Genomic DNA, 16,133 nt, shown 5'->3' on the forward strand with positions numbered 1-16,133 from the left:
CATCCCGAGTTCAAAGAAACTTAATAAAGGGGGGTGATAAACATGACATAGCTGATTGTATGATATGCATTTTGTATATATGTAACTGATGTACGTAATTCGCTCTCTTGCATCCCTTGAGGTCTAGGACACTCACGTCGCACAGTTGGCCAATTGGGACTATTATTGCTTGCAATAAACCCTAGCATTGGGAATTTGAACCTTGTGTCTGGAGCATCCTTTCGTGTATGGTTATTGCCTTGTTTCCATATCGCGAGGGACCCCTAGGGGCCCCTTTCACCCTGGCTACCCAGGCGGTTCGCCTCCTGTGTGTGGGTCACTCCTATTTTAAATGCACCTGTAGCCTCTTAAGGGGTTGAAGGGTCAAGTTATTTGCCTGACTACAATTACCTTTATCAATGGGATACACCTGACCTTTAGAATGGTGTTCTACAGTCCTCTTCCTTGTTCCCGTACCAAAGTGGTGTTCACAGGTGGAATTGTGCATCACTACTAGTCGCCTCTTCCTCGTCCTAGTGTTAAAGGGGCCTGAATGCAATACAGTTGGAGCATGTCATGGTGGGGAAATAATCTAGGCAGGTTGGGGGAGTGGAGGATATATTTTGGCATATACATTTTCACCTAAATGCTCCTTCCCTCCACTATCTCCACCCAGGTGACCGTCCCTCACATATCCATCCCCATTGGTTCAGGTTTCCAAAAGTGATGGCTCTTCCTGGCCACCTGAGAGGACGATCCAAGGGGAGTAGATGGGGGGATGCCTTCAGGTTCATTTCCTCACAAAATAAAAATAAAAAAGCCAGGGTTTCAACACCTTTACACAATATTGAGAACAGTACAATTGCATTAATTGTGTATGTCCTGCAGGGTAAAAGGGGTGGTGTGCTCAGAACTGAACGTGCGACAAGCTTGTGTATCTCCTGATGGGACTAGAGTTGATGTGTTCAGAACCCCACATACATATGTCATTACGTTTGTATTGTGAGGTTTGCCTGAAAATAGACCCTCTCACTTTTTTCACATGATGCCTCATTTCCAGTACCTTTTTTTGCTAGGCTTCTCTCTCTTGTACATCAAGTGCCTTACATCTTGGTGGCAAAATATGGACAGTGTGAGCATAAAGAGTCTGCTTAAAACACATTCTTCACAATGATACTGGAAAACAATTCCAGGTTCATCCAAAAAGCTCACCATAGGAAAGAGAACCTGAACATCCAGGCTGGTAGCACATTACAGAAACAGCAGACTTACCTGTGTGGGGAAGTGGGTTTTAAACTATTGCACCTGTGTATCCCCTGGGGTAAGAATAGCCGAAGAATGGCCCAAAGTGACAGAGGACTCATGGAACCAACGGAAGGTGGTGGGTGGTAGAACTAAGAGGCAAATATGAAAGAGAGAGAATGAGAGACAGAGTGTGGCTTGCATAGGTTGGAAGGATTGGAGGCATATCTAGGGCCAGGCAGAGGAAGGATGGTGGAGAAACATGTTGAGGAGTTGGTGAAGAGTTCAGGTGAGGAGCTGCTTCTGTGAGAGAAGGGTACCCTGTGTATGTTTGAAGCTGTGAATGGGTGAGTGTGTGACAGTGATTTTAGTGAGGAGGGTCAGAAGGAGTAGATGTTGAGAGGAAAGTCTACAGAAGAGGTGTGTGGAGAGAGAAGAAGAGTGGGTGCGAAAGGAAGGGGAGGAGAGGCATGAGGGAAAAGGTGATGCACAAGGAGGGTGAGGAACGAGGAAAAGATAGGTGTTAAGGAAAAAGGAGAGGAGAAGGATGACTATTGAGGAGTGAAAAGAGAAAGAGATAGTGTGAACATCTAACTGATAGAAGGGCAGAGAGTTGGGAAGACAATCAGAGGGAGTTATTCTCCAGAACTTTATTTTGGTGTCATCAGCATACCAATCACTTGACAGCCATTCAATGAGTTTCTTACAGTTTTGGCCACATTGCTGGGCAGGCAAGTAGCAATTATAATTTGCTTTAGTGAAAATCACATAGGAAATGGAGTACAGAGGTGGATGGATCTATTAAAAACACCACCTTGTTTCTGTGTAAAAGGCGTACATTATTTGGTTAAACAGCACAGTACCATAAGGTTTTTTTTAACATCTAGTGCATCATGCAAACTGCCTGTGATATTGGCAGGGTTGCCAAACAATCAAAATGAAACACCGACTTCAAGAAATGACTCTTTCAATAGCACCCAGAGACCTATTTGGGGTATTTGCACTGCACAGGTAAGTTACTTATGTGTTACTTATGTGTTTAACTCTCTAGGCAAATGCTAGGGAGTTTGTCAAACGTTACTGTCTGTGACAGAACTTGGAAAAGCCCATTTTGGCTGACAGTGTTGTAAACTATCCAAAGGTTTGGTAGCAATGCCTGAGCAGCCAGGCTTAGTATAGGAGGGATACGGGCTGTAATGAAGCACACAGTACTTAGAGCATATAACTGTTCAAATATGTATTTATTTTATATACACTAAGGCTTTAGAAATAAGTCATGTAAGAACTATCCACACAGTAAAATCACAGTAGAATAAAAGGTATCACACTTTAAATCAGAAGTGTAAAGCAACACAAAGGTTTGTGAAAACTACAATACTTCTAGACAAACTTAAATTAACTCTTGCAACTTTAGTTAACTCTTCCTTATCCACTCTGCAAATGTACAACCCTATACTAAATGAGTCACAAAGTGTCCAGGGGTCACTGGGGTTCCAGTGGCCAAGGGCTGAGGAGGAAAGAGGTAGGTGAGCAGCAAACAGAACATAGTCTATAAGGATGTCTTCAGGTTTTGTAAGGGAGGCATGGTAGCAAAAGTATGAAACTGACACAAAAGGTACCATTTGTAAAAACCTTTATTGAAGTTTCAATGGGGTTGGAGAAACTCCTACTTTGCCCTATAGCTAAGATGGGAGTAGTCTCAACCATCAAATAATAAATTACACAGTCCTAGTTGAGTCTGTCAAATCTAAATGTCCTATAGTAACAAAATGCAAATGCCTGCTTATATCTTGTACACGAAGTGCGAAAAAGGAGAATATGCATGCAAAGGAAAATCAGTGTTCAAATGTAAAGAATAAATGTGGCATAAATGTGGCAAATGTGTCCCCATGTTGGACAGTACAGAGCGAGGCAGTCCCTGTAGGGCAAGATGCCACACTCTGGCTCAGGCTCTTAACACAAAGGCCCTCATTACGACCCTGGCGGAAATCAACCGACCGGACCGCCATAGCGTAAATAGCGTTTCCGCCATTGCACGACGGAGCAAAGTGCGGCTCATTCCGACCCATCGGGCACGAGCATCACGCCATGGCGGAAGTGCAAAGTCCGCGATGGCGGAAATGACCCCAAAACGGCCCACACCGCCGCCGTACGGCGCCCTAGGTGCAATACCGCCACCCATCTTAGCGGACACCGCAGTGAGCGCCAACCGGAAAGTACGGTGACCGGAAATATACGGAAACGGAAGTAAAAGCATGGTCCCGGAACGGGAAACATCACGCCGTACACCTATAAAACCACAAATTCCACACAACCATTAAAAATACTACCCTGAGACACATCCCAACCCGTCATCCACCCTAGTGAAACCAAGAAAAATGGGAAAAGTAGCGAAGAAAGCGTGCGACTGCAAGCGGCAGGTCCACTTCTCCCATGAGGAACTCACCGTGCTCACAGAGACCCTCCAGGAGAATGCTGCCGCCGTCTTCTCCACGCAAATGACCAGGACGGCACTTGCGAACAAGAAGGCCATATGGGCCCTGGTGGCACAGCGGGTAAGTGCGGTGGGGACCGCACCCCGCAACCCACAGCAATGCAGAAAGCGATGGGACGACCTGCGGATACGCGTCCGTAGCATACTTTCTGCCAACCGCAACATTGCCACAGCTACCGGGGGAGGATCGGAATCACCCATCAAGTTGACCCCCTGGGAAGAAATCTGTGCCTCCACCATTGTAATGGAGAGCATAGAGGGAGTCGGAGGGATGGAGAAAGGAGTGCAGACATCCGAAGAATCAGGTAGGTGTCCCAAATAAAACAATGCCAAAACCACAATGTCCAATCATGTGAAGTACCACGTGTCCACATAGTGCAACAGTAACACATGTCCAGGAGAACGTCCACATACATAGGCCTGATAGCACACTTTAAAACTCACATCAAATACATAAATAATTAAAAATCCTAAAAACACCCTCTACACGTGCAGCAGGCACACCCTAACTGCAGGCTGCAAAACAACTGCACCCTCACTCCACACACAAATGAAACCACCTCCAAGGCCCCGACCCAAATCACCCTCAGGTACCACCCCAATTCATGTGATACATTGCCATTCCAATTCCCACAGACCCATTAATAACGCTCGCCCTCCTTTACTCCACCACAGGGTCCGATCCAAACGACGAGCTCCAGGACACCCCTACCAGCACACCTGCAAAGAGGGCCAAGACCAACGGCCAAAGACCCTCCACCTCAGCTGCACGCATCAAGACACGGAAGCAGCACAAATCAAGTGGCAGCACAGAGGAGGGAACTCCAACAGGCACCCCAGCAGCCAGCATGCCCACAACAGCACCACCACAGGTCCCCCCAATGGATGCCACAGAAGGCACTGCTTCTGGTGGCAGCAGCACCATAGGTGACACTGCATTAATGGCAGCATGCTCCTACACAGAAAACGGGGATGTCGAAGTTAGATCCATCCATGACCTGTCTCAAATCCCTTTTTTGTTCCATCCCGTACACCATGAGGATACCACGCAGGGGCACCCACAAGACAACGACTGGCCATCCCCCACAAGCCCTGTGGCAAGGCAACATGAGGTGATCAGCCACTCTGTGACACCACCGCAAATGGCCATGGCCCAGCAGAGGCAACAGTCCCTCGACCAGGTAATCGTGCAACAGCAGCAACTGGCCACGCTCCTCAAGGACCATGCCGATGAATGTGGGGGCACTAAGGCAGACATAGAAACATCAACTGAGACACTTAGGGCAGAAATGGAGAGAAGTACAGAGACACTAAGGGCACAAATGGAGAGTAGCACCGAGAGCCTGAGAGTACAAATGGAGAGTAGCACCGAGAGCCTGAGAGTACAAATGGAGAGAAGCACCGAGAGCCTGAGGGGGGAACTGCATGCGACGTCCAAAGACGTATGTGCCGAACTTGCCGCAGTGCGCCGTGTGCTCACTGAGCTCTCACAAACCCTTAGGGACATGCATGGACGTGAGCAGGCAGAGAGATCATCCGTTGCAAGTTCCGTCCAGGGAAGCCCCCAACGTAGATCTGGGAGGAACCTGCGCTCCACAGGCAGGGGTGCCCCTGATACCCGGAGAGGGGGCTTGCAATAGCGACTGCCCACTGACAATGAGCATCTTTGGACACTGGTGTTCGGGGGGGAGGTAGGAGGGTGGAGGGGGTGTGTTGGGCTCACTTGGGTGGCGGGTCGATAGGGTGTTTAACATGATATCACATATGCCATAAACAATGCACGATCATCCAATGAGATGTGTGGACATTGATCTTTGTGTACGAGGCCATTATAGGCGTACAGTCCATATTGTGCATGTTCCAGACACACACAGTGCCACGAGTCCCGTGTCCATGTATCAGCCACCAGGCGTGAGTGCTAGAAGCATGCATCTATGAGATGCTGACGAATGTCACGGCCCTCCTGTGCCTCGCGGACTCCTTGAGGTGCTGCCACATCCCCACCCTCATCATGACCATCTTCAGGTGCTTGCAGTTCTGCGTCAGGGGGCCTGGGCACATTTCTACGTACGCACATGTTGTGAAGCATGACACATGCCATGACCATCTTTGCAACCTTCACATGGCGGTACAGGAGTGCCCCGCCAGACCTGCTGAGGCAGCGGAAACGAGTCTTCAGTAGGTCGAATGCCTGTTCTATGACTACACGGGTACGTGAGTGGGCATGGTTGTAGTCCTCCTCATGCTGGTCCCGTGGGTTCCGGACTGGTGTGAGGAGCCATCTCTTCAGTGGATACCCGGCATCACCTGTATGTGGACAATAAAGGAATTTTGAGGAATGCCATTGCTACGTACGCACCCCCCCCCTTCCTGCCAGGTCATTGCCGCATCACATACCCCACATCATCATGCATGAAATGAGACTCACCGAGTAGCCAGGATCTGTTCCCTGCGTGTCGCTCCATGTAGCGTGGTATTGTAGAGTTCCTCAAGACCATAGAATCATGGGTTGATCCAGGGAATCGGGCACAACAATGTGTAATGATCCTGTTGGAGTCACACACCATTTGTACATTCAGAGAATGAAATTGTTTTCGGTTGCGGTACTGGGCCTCCATGGCATGTGGGACGACCAATTCCACATGGGTGCAGTCGATGGCACCAATGCAACCCGGTATGCCGGCAAGTGCATGGAATCCCACTTTTGTGTTGGTAATTTCCTGCTCCGAGCGTGGTAGAGAGATGTAGTCGTCTGCGTGCTGCAGGAGGGCATCGAGCACTTGCAATAGTGTCCGTGAGAACAGTGGCTGTGATATGCCATGCAACTGTCCGACTGTGTGCTGGTAGGTGCCTGTGGCCAGGAAGTGGAGTACAGACACCACCTTCAGTAGGGGTGGGATGACGGTTGGGCTATCTATCATGCTGACAAGGTCAGCCTGTGTCATGTCCACAATGGCGGTTATGGTGTCCCGGTCCAAACGGTAGAGGGTGTGGATCTGCTCATCAGTGAGGTTGAACGGATGTGCTCGGAGGTGTGGGATTGCGGGCTGCCTGCGTGGTGGTAGTGGCTGTGCTGGCGGCCCTTGCTGGCCCTGCCTTGCCCTCCTCCTCCTCCTGCGTCTCCTCCGTGCGGCCGGTTGTAGTTGGTGTTCGTCTTCTTCTTGAAGTTGGAGTACTTGCAGTGCTATCAGGTCCCCCAGGGCCAACATAGCTAGTCCTGCCGGTAGCATTTCGGAGTGGGTGTGGTTGTGGGAGGAGACTGGGTGTGCAATTTATGTGTTTTCAGGCTGTATGGCCTCCACCTGTGGTGATTCATTCCACCTGTGCAAGCTGCTCTCCCCTTTGGGCGAGCACGTCCCGCACACAACGCTGCAATTCGACGAATGGCATCTTGCTATTACAATCATGTATTTGTACCCGATGGCAGTGTAACATTGGTTGATATGTTCATTCGGCTATGGTCCCATTGTTTCACGTACTATCTTTGCAGTCGCGAACAGACTTGTGAAGGGTCAGTGGAACGTAGTACTCGAGTAACGGTGGACCCTCATGCAACACTGTACCGAGGTTCACCGACGGGCGGGGCGTCCCATTTGTGAGTGAAGGCAGTTGCCATTTTCACACACAGCCGCACTAGATGGATTAATTTGTGATTTCAAGCGGCCACAGATGCCTTTTCGACGTGATGTTGCAAATGAGGAATTCGAAGGGCGGCGCTTTTGGTTTTCAGCTAGCGGCGAGGAGATGCCCACAGGTCTGACTGCAAATTTAACGTTCTATTGTTCAATGTCCTTGGGACAGGGGCCATGGCGAGGATGCAATGATTGATATGAATAGTTTGGGATGCGCAATAGCGAAGTGGGCGATAAGGCCGGACGTTCCCAAATACATGTTACTTCACAACACTGGAATTACGGGCTGGGGCACAGTGGATTTTGCAGGCTGCTTAACGCACAGACTCAATGGAAATTTCACATGTTATGTGAGTATGGAAACAGGCGTTTTCATTACGGGATGAGGGAATGATGTATGGATGCATGGACAGATGATTTGATACAGAGTTTGCCATGTACAGGGCTTCTTGGAATCTATCCGCCTCCCCTGCGCTATGTGGTGCAGGGCTGCCATAGTGGGACCATCGTCTATCTGGCCTTGTTGAGCCCTCCCTGTCTCGACGCGCCTTCAGACACTTGTGTCTATGCACGTTACCAATCCCATCTGATGGATTCTGTTTTAACAGACGCATGCACAGGTACACTCGTTTGTGATAGTGTTTTCACCTCGATATAGATAGTTATGATTCGCAAGTGGTTTTTGGGTGGTGATGATCCTTTGGAGTGGGCTAGCATGCATATGGCTGTGGATTTGGTGTGATCATTGAAGTGAGTAATTCAAATGTAGTTCTGATGGCCATACTATTCTTTTTCATTTCATTTGGGTGACAGGTATCTCCTCCCCTTTTGCCACTGCCATCTGTATGCCACTCCTGCAGATGGATTTTACTCCCGACACCTGCTGCTTCGTGTTAATCAGTGGAGCAGCATTACGATCTTATGGGACGATCGCCAATGGGCCACATGCCCTTACGCAGTACTAGTGGCTAGGAGCAACATTTCGGCCTTTCAGCTGGACTAGTGCCTCCCTATTGGGACGGCCCTGCGGTTCTAGGCGCTTCCATGTTGCCTTTTCGTACGAGAATGTAGCCCCTGTGTACCAAGAAGGAACAGGGCGTCACACAAGAAGTAGCTGGTCATTTATTGCGGATGCAGCCCACAACGGTGAAATGTATTTTGGAGTTCATGGCCTAATGGCTGTATGGGCTTGGTGAATTTGTTGTGCATTAAATTTCTATTCTGATATGAACCGTGTAGCGTTCTTCTTTGCAAGTGATGTGGCATATTCCTATTTGGGGAGCGATGTATTGTGAGGAGATCTACATTGGGTTCCAGCTTCGGTGTATAGTTGCGTGGTACTGTGCTGGGCGTGTTTGCCTACGTAGCCCAGTGAGGTCAGGGATAAGGGCTGCCAATATGACTGTTTTGATGATGTCATGCTCAGGGGCGGGGGATTAGCTTTTGTGTGACAGATGCCGGTCAGCCAGTTGGATTGGTGGAATGATGTGATTATCGGAATATGGCTGGTCACAGGTGCCTGTGTTTGCGTGCGTTTCTTGGTGGGAGACTGAGGTCATGTCCATTTGTATAGCTTCTGTATTCGTGCCATCTGTGCCCTGCAGCTCCCATTGGCCCCTCTTGAGATTCATTTGTTCGTTGGCAGGCATGGATGACTAGTACATTTCACTGGTTGCATTGTGTGACTTCATTGCACCTACGGGGAGTTGTACAATGTGGCCAGGGAGCGGTGTACAGGCACTCAGTAGGGCCGTTTACGGTTGGTTCGCGATGCCGTACTTCTCACCATGGCGGAATGGTACTTTCCGCCGTGCTTGATGGCGTTAGGTGCATGTCCGCTAGGGTCAGAATTTGCGTACCGTTGCGCCATGGTGGTAATTACGGTTTGGCATGGCGCGCGCGCGCGTACTTGGTGCAGTTAGCGTTGGCGTTCACTACGGTGTCGCTAATGGCATCGTACTTTGCGGTGACGGGTCATGATCGCACCGAGCGCTATTCGATGGCGGTATTGCATTTCCGCCATCGTTTTTCGATTTCCGCCAGGGTCGTAATGAGGCCCAAAGACAGTTGAAGATGTGGATCAAGGCCTGCCTGGCCTTCCACGTTAAAGTCTTACTTTCCAATTTCCAAAACACATTTCACCAAAATGTTCACTTGGGCCCCATCTTTTGAGCTGAGACCTCTTAAAGCAAAAGTTCACATTGGTCTCCCTCAGTCGGGCTCAGACCTTTCACAGCAAAAGTTCATGTTGGTCTCCCTCAAGTTTACATTGGTCTCCCTCAGTTGAGCTCAGTCATCTCAAAGCAAAACAAAACACTTGCCTGGGTTCCCTTCCCCAAGATTAATTCACCTCCATATGCGGTTCCCTTACCCTAACTTATAACACCTTCGGGTTCCCTCAGTCGGGCTCGGCCCACTTCCTAATGTCGAATGTGCATGGTTTTTTTCTTTAGACCTCCACAGGATCAGTTCGACTTTCCAGCTTTCAACTCACACTCCTATGTTATTTGCCCCACTGTTTCCTGTTCTGGGTAGTTCATTATATTAAACACCAAAGTTAATTGTTCATCTTTACACTCTCCCCTTTTCTCTGGGTCAATTTCAATCACCTCTCTTTTACAGTACATTCACTTTATCCCTAAAATCTTTACCTTTCACAGAGACTTTCGAGTAGGATACTTCCTTTCTCCAGACCACTCTGTTAATCCGTATCACTGACTTTACACCTATCATTACTTCAATGATCATTTGCATGTCTGCCTTTCGTTGCCTACTGTCAGGGATGTCAGGGATAAGGTTTGGGGCAAGGGACGGCACTTCCTGTACCCAAAAAGACGTTAAATAGGGAAAAAATACATTTCCCAGCATGCTTTGAGAGTGTGTAGTTCGAAGGTTTCCTGCGGCCCTCCAGCTGGGCTTAATTAGGAACTGCTTAAAGTTCACTGCCGCCCGTGCCTCAGTGCAAGTAAGTACAGTTTATCAGCACGGGCGGCAGCTGAGGACGCGAGCAGATGAAACCAGGCTGGAATGCTGAAGGACTGTGAAGCTTATCCCCGGGCCGCGGCAGTGATATATGCAAGAGAGAGCAGGAGCTGGGGCCTCAGCGAAGAATCAGCAATACTTTTCATGATGGGCAACTGACTTCAGGGTCTGGATGTCCTTGTGAGGCATCCAGACCGCCAGTTAAGTGCATTACTTCATTGGCTTATTTCTGAAATCTGTGTTCTTTTAGCTGCTTATCTGTTTTACGTTGCTGAGAGGGTTGAAGGAATCACGCCATTAAGCGAAGAACTGATTAACATTATTCCTAACCCAATACGCAATTGTCAGGAGAGAATCATCTCTAGTTCATTTGATTTATGAAGCCTTACAAAGGGTCCCACAGCAAGAGGACACATGTTTGGTGTAATTGTTGTGACTCATTGCTTGCCGCTTCACTGTGCCCCATGGCCATGAGTCTTGTCTCTTCATGCAAGGGATATCCCTTTGTTTGTGCCATTTCACCTGTTTGCCAGCTTCCAAGTGTCAAGTGGAATATTCCACTGTTTGCTTCAGTATTGTGTCATGTTTGAGTATTTAACCCCATGTTCTTTGTCTCGGAAGTGGTGTCTTAAATGACCAGTACTAAGGATATGCTATGCTAGGTACTCTATGGTTTACTATCTTTGTATGCAGGAGGTTTATTTCAGGTATTAGGAGGACAGGTTAAGGGTTCATGAGTAGAGTACCGGTATAGGAGTTTTGACCTACATAGTAATACTTGTCATGTACTTGCTTGTTATGTATTCCCCTTCTTCCCTTTGTCATTCCACCCCTTTCCCTAACTCCTTCTTCCCCCCATTGGTTGCCACGTGGCTTCCTGTGTTATTCCTTATCAGGCGCCCGTGCCAACCATGGTGGGAGGGTCGATCTATTCGGCTTCTGTGGTTCAGGAGAGGGGGTCGTGTACCCTATCCTCCCTTTGTGAGTTTGACACCTCTCATCCACAAGCATGCAGCCTTAAATTGTGCAATATAATGATGCCAGTTCAATCTTTCTTTAGCACACAACTTTCTCTCATGTCGCTTCAACTCACCAGCTCTGTGAGTTTCTTTCTTGTCTTTACTGTCTTCCAGTTTACGAGTCAAGTTTAGTACCACAGGTTTGTCCTTGCCTCCCCAACTCTGTTGTTCACCCAGGGTAGTCGATGGCATCCTTGAAACACAATGCAGCCTTCTTGTTTGGGATTTGGGCTTCTCTGGGAGTCTTTCGAAGCCTTTTGCAGGTGACAACCTCCTTCAGGGTTCTCCTGGGGTTCTCCACCCATGGCTCTCGTCCCTCAGTTTACTGCTCTGCTCCAGTAGGTTCACCTTCACCCCAGAATTTCTGCTTTTATTCGTGTTCTACATTGCTCAGAGTGTGTCTCTATGTTCTGCCTTTTATCCGAGTGAGGAGAGCTAATTGGTATCAGATGTATGCACTTAGAATCAAGTGCCTGACTTTGCCTGACCCAATTAGTGGGACTTGTCCAATGCGATGTGTAAGAGTTAGCATTGTTGCTCTCAGTTGCCCTCTTCCTCTGCAAAGTCTTTGTGTGGAAAGGGGAGAAATACTGCATCTCGCTACCGGCTGCCTCACTGCAACTCCCTGGAGGCCCCTCACCCAGGTGATCCTTGCGCACTGGTCCACCCCCAGGAACTGGATCCAAAAGCAATGGCCGTTTCCTGGCCACCTGGATGACAAGTCCCCGAGGGCTAGAGGGTGGGGCACCCTTTAGTATCTCACAGTTTGCAGGTAGGTTATAGTTAGTTTAAGCAATATAGAGCTCAATGGGTTCTTCACTCCAATGGGACTCAGGGTGCCCTGGAGGGGGGTGCAAGTAACTGCTTAGCTGCAGCCCTTCAAATAACACATGAGCAATGCAACAAGACTAAGGTAAATACCTAGGCTTGGAATAGTACCTTATCAATGAAGAACTTGGTGCAGCAGGTTGTTCCTCAAGGTGAGGCAACAGTTGTCCCCGGTTCAGTCTTCTTGTCCTGGATGGCTGAAGAAGGAACCTTTGAGGGACATACAGATGCACTTGAACAGTGGGGTGCCAGAAGTGGATCTTCATGGCACTGGTGCATTGGAGCTTTTCACAGGCTTCGGGTTCAGCAACGGTTGTTGTCTGGGAGACTTTTCTTCAGTTCTCAGTCCTCGAGCTAAGAGTACTTCAAGGAGTGGAAAAGTGTCACTGCAGGCCCAGAAGGATTCCCACATGGTTTCAACCAGATCTGTCTTTAGACGATGCTGCACAGTAAAATTGCACAGGTCCCAGGGTATTGGGAGCTTGCAGCCTGAGTGTTCACTGCTCTTCACATGATGGCCTAAAATGCAGGTGGTCTACAGACAAGTTGGTCCCACTAGTCTATGGGAGGAAGTTGTCTTCAAAATATCTTCCATTTTGCTCAGATTTCGGGGTCAGGTCTTCAGCGGTCCCCCACCAGCTCTGGTAGTCACTTGGAAGTTTCTGGGATGTACTTCTTTAAATTATTCTTTGGATATTCAGTATAGTAGTTGACTCTGAGGTTCAGCTCCATGACCCTCATCTTTTATGCAAGAAAACTGGCTGAGCCCACCAATCACCATTCAAGCCTCTCATGCAAATCAGGGGGTGTGTTCAAACTGGTTCCAGACAGGCACACTGCATGATAAAGACTAGCAGAGTTTCAGTTACCTCCCCCACTTCCTGTCCTTCAGGCACTCAGAGTACCTTGGCAGGATTTCCAAGGGAAGTCCGACAAAGACAAAAGACCCATCAAGACTTCCCCCACCCTGGAAGGGAGAGGAATCCACAAGGCTCATGAGCCCACAGCTCTCAAGAAAGAGAGCTGGAGGCTCCTGCTTTACCACCATTACTCCCACACTCTGGGAAGCCCTCTCTCAGCATATCCAAAACAAAGCCAGTTACACACTCTTCCGAAAGAAAGTAAAAACCTCACTGTTTATCAAATCTGTGTAACTCTTACAGCCCACTGTCCACGTTTGAACATGATTAACTATTTTTGCTGAGATGTAACACGACTGTTTCCAACCATCCTGTAATGCACTATGTACTGCCTTCTTAGCGCTGTGATAGCTCCGGGTCTGGACACTACCAACAAATACAATAAGTAAATAAAGTATAAATAAGTCATCATGAACTGGGCTTAAAAAAGTACAGCCACCATTTTAGGCAAATGGTGACTCAAGTGTCCCTACTGAATCTGCAAAGACAGACTGCAGTAGCAGTCCACAAAAAGTCATGCGTAAAGGTACACTGCCACCAGCCTGTCAGTTGAACTTGTAACAGTAACTAACGGTTACTAGAACAATGAGAAACAGGAGAAAATGTTCCCCTCAGACCTCCACATAAGGTTGGGTGTGCTGATCTCACAAAATAAAATACAGGAGGGACAAAAGTGTGTCCCCCTACCCTGGTAACTGGAAAAAGGGTCCCACTCACTCAGTAGAGTCAGATAAAAAAAAATCATGAGTCCAGTGCTGGGGGCTCAAAGGTGGAGAGAATTTCACCCAACAACGAAAATCCATGTTTCCATCTTAGATCCATATCATCTGAAGGAGAGTCTAGAGAAAATGTATTACAAAATTATACAATAGTTATACATACATCACAATTACAGTGATAAACAATACAAGAGGAAAATAGGTGCATTTGTGGAGTGGATTAATAACATAGAATTCATTGTACATTTGTAATTGAACATGTGTTTCAGTTGTGTGGCATTGTAAAATGGTTGGGCCGCATACCTGCACATAGCTGCAAGGTTATACTTGTAGGCTGCCATTAGGGTGTTGGATTTACCTCGAGCTCTGAGCGGGATGTTTACCCGCCACCCTACTGGCAAAAGAAACGGTCTGGTAAAGCTGGTGCTGGTAATACCAGCAAATTCCCCCCATGGAGTCCTGCCAGAGTCCTCCATAATTTACTGATGTTTATGCCACTTGGAATCTGCCAGTAATTCTGTATAGTTCCAGTATGACCGGCCGGATACCGTCAAACTTGTAATGAACATGTTGTATTAAGTGTGTGAAGTTATGTTGTAGTATGTGTGTGGAGTCATGTGGTGTGCAGTGTTTGATTGATTTTATGAATACAAATAGTTTTTCTGCCATTTTACATTTTCCTCTTGTTTGTGAACCCTGTAATTGTGATTTATTTATAACTATTGAGTAATTAGCATAGACATTAAAATTATTCAATTTTTTCATTCGTTTTTTCTAGACTCTCCTTCAGTTGTTACTATTCTGTTCCCTGAATCTGAAGGGTAGGGACACCTGCTTTTCAGTACAACCCTGCCATCTTAGAATCACCATATTGATTTTACGCCTTTTTAGTGTTCCACCAAAGGGTACATTCATAGCAATAGTTCTATCCTACCGGTATAACTACAGCCACACAAATGTGTTCAGAACCCGGCAAGATGCTTTCTTGGCCCTCCAGTGGATTATGTGTCAGTTTCATATTTTTTCAAGCATGTTATCAGGCTTGACGTGCACAGGGCAATATGGTTAGGAAAGATACAATGAGATCTTCACCATCATTCACCCATTGAATGCAGTGGCAAGAAGAAAAGCACCATTGGCTATGGTACATCACTGCCCACACTGAGTGAGACTTGCTTAGGTCCTTGGATGTATTTTCCACTGCACCGCTTCACCTTAATCAATGCAGCAAACACTCTACACACTATTTTATTCAAATATACAATGGGCCTCATTACCACCCTGGCGTTAACCAATGGCGCTATTAGCGCCATGGTTAACGCTGGTAACTTACCGACTCCGCCATGGTGAAATGGGGAATTACCACCCCATTCCAAGTTTGGTGGGGCGGTAATTCCCCATTTACCAATGGCCCGTCCCCATTCCCATTTTTGCCCCATAGGGCTCAATGGGAATGGGGAAGGCGGTAATTACGGTACTGCAAATTGCGGTACCGTAATTACCTCCAAAGTCCGTTTGCGGGTTCATTCCTTAACGGCTGGTAGAACGGGACCTCGTAATTAGGCGTTAAGGGTTTAACGGCACCGACACCTTTTACGGCTCCATTAACCCCTTAACGCCTGATTCGTAATGAGGCCCCTTATCTAGATGGATCATCGCTGAACTTAGCATTACAAGCCATGAAACATGGCAGACCATCATGTGCAACACTTGCTTAAAAACTTTGACCAATATCCACCCACAATCAAAATCAATGCCTTTACACATTTTCAAAGAACCTACAGTGCAACAAGACAACAGCAATGGCAGATTGACACTATGCAAATAAAAAAATAGCATGCAATAACATAAATTAGTGCATCGAAATCATTACTGACCTCCTCTTAACCAATCAGAATTTTCAGAGTGCAGTCAGTAACTACTGGTTTTGTATGCATTCTGAACATCCTGACTTGAAAAGCAGACAGGGAATCAACAATGCAATTTTCAGGCAAGGTTTCTTTCAACAAGACACTTCGGGCCTCATTTAAAATATGTTTTGCATGGCTCAAAGTCACTTTGCGCTGTAAAAGTACACTTTGGGTTATGCAAAAAATAAATACATTTCCGGTTACACGTGTCGAACTTTGCACTGGCCCTTACCACTTAGTGCTTGTGTGGGAGGCGTGGGAAGGGCCAGCGGAAAGAACATAAAGGGAATGGAGCATGCACAATCCTCATTAAACAGGGGAATATGAGGAAGAACATGGGCATGGGCGTGCGCGTGGGGATGGAGGTACCATACAAATAACAAACATGCCTCATGAAGCGCCACAGAA

The sequence above is a fragment of the Ambystoma mexicanum genome, chromosome 1q (assembly GCF_040938575.1).
Source record: "Ambystoma mexicanum isolate Mex_15411 chromosome 1q, UKY_AmexF1_1, whole genome shotgun sequence".
Taxonomy (NCBI): domain Eukaryota; kingdom Metazoa; phylum Chordata; class Amphibia; order Caudata; family Ambystomatidae; genus Ambystoma; species Ambystoma mexicanum.